Raw genomic sequence first — 1578 nt, 5'->3', positions numbered from 1 at the left:
AAAAAAAAAGCCGGGCGTGGTGGCCCACGCCTTGAGACCATGCATTTGAAAGCAAACAAGCAGGTATAGGTGGGAGCATTTGGAGGGAGGAAAAGAAGGGGGGAAATGATATAATTATAATCTCAAAAAAATATAAATCTAAATTATTTTCTAAAACTATTTATAAGATCTAGAAATTTAAAACACATCAATGAAAACACAGTATTTTTGGACATGGTGGTATATGCCTTTAATCCCAACACTGGGAGGCAGAGAGAAAGAAAGAAAGAAAGAAAGAAAGAAAGAAAGAAAGAAAGAAAGAAAGAAAGAAAGAAAGAAAGAAAAAAGGAAAGAAGGGGGGAGGGAGGGAGGGAGGGAGGGAGGGAGGGAGGGGAAGGAAGGAAGAAAGGGAAGAGAAAGCAGGCCTTTATTCTCTGCATAATAAAAAGTTAGCTGCTGTCTTTGTGAAAGTTCTGAGCTGCTATTCCTGTGTGTCCCACCATTCAGGTTGTGGAGGTTCCTGCATTTGTCTCAATGACCTTCCCTAGTTTTTCTCTGCCTGCAAATATAACCTCTTCCACCAACAATGGCCTTTCTTCTGGTTTCTCAATCTGCCCCGACTTGCTTGTACTTCTTAGAGACACTGTATATACTGTAGACACTGTAAGCTATTATAGAAGTACATGTCCTCTTCCTTGATGCTGTACATCCATCTACCTAGACCAGAGATTCTTCCAAGCTTTTGTTGTAGAATACCTTATATACATGAGAATTATTAACACCCCCCCAAAAAAACCCTGATGTGTTTGGGTGAACCATTTTCATATATAGTTATAATTTTAAAGTTAAACATATGCATCATATGAGCCCAGGCATGTACCTCAGAAATAGGACATTTAACATCAACCATGCCTAAGGTCTTGGGTTTGATTTTTTTGGCACCACAATAAAATAAAATGTCTAATAAAATAAATTGCAGTACTTTAGTAGTATGTATCAATTTAAAATAGCAATGTTAGCATTTTACTGTGAATAAAATTGTGTGATAAATAACTATGCCCTAGAAGCATTAGTACAAAGATTAGCAAATGTCTTTAGTATTTAGCTTAATAAGCACCCCTGGACTTAACATCTGCATTCCTGCTGTTATGATGTTTTGAGTTTTGATTGAATTACATAGAGAAAATCTTACCTCATAAAAATATGTAGCCGAGGAAAGATCATTTTTAAAGCCCCATGAGAAAAATTGTAGGTATTTTCCTATAGCCTCAGGGTGGACTTTTTACATAGCAGTTTAGGGCTCTGAGCAAGTGTGTTACAGAAAATAAACTACAGACAGCAATGCTGTTCCTATCTCCAAGTCACAGACCATATAGTGTTACTCTTTTTTTCCTTAATTGACTGAAACAGACATAAAGAAATATTGCTCACATTCGAGTGGAACANACATAAAACAAACAAGAGAAGAAACAAAGGGCTTCAGAGACCAGAGAGTCAGAATTTTGAAGGGCATGGGTCCGTGGCCACAATGATGGGCATGAAGACATTGAGTGAGAAAGACTGTCAAGGGTAATTAAGAAAAATAGTAGGAAAAAAAAA

This window comes from Mus caroli, chromosome 9 (genome assembly GCF_900094665.2).
Source record: "Mus caroli chromosome 9, CAROLI_EIJ_v1.1, whole genome shotgun sequence".
Lineage (NCBI taxonomy): Eukaryota > Metazoa > Chordata > Mammalia > Rodentia > Muridae > Mus > Mus caroli.
This window is presented reverse-complemented; position numbering follows the sequence as displayed.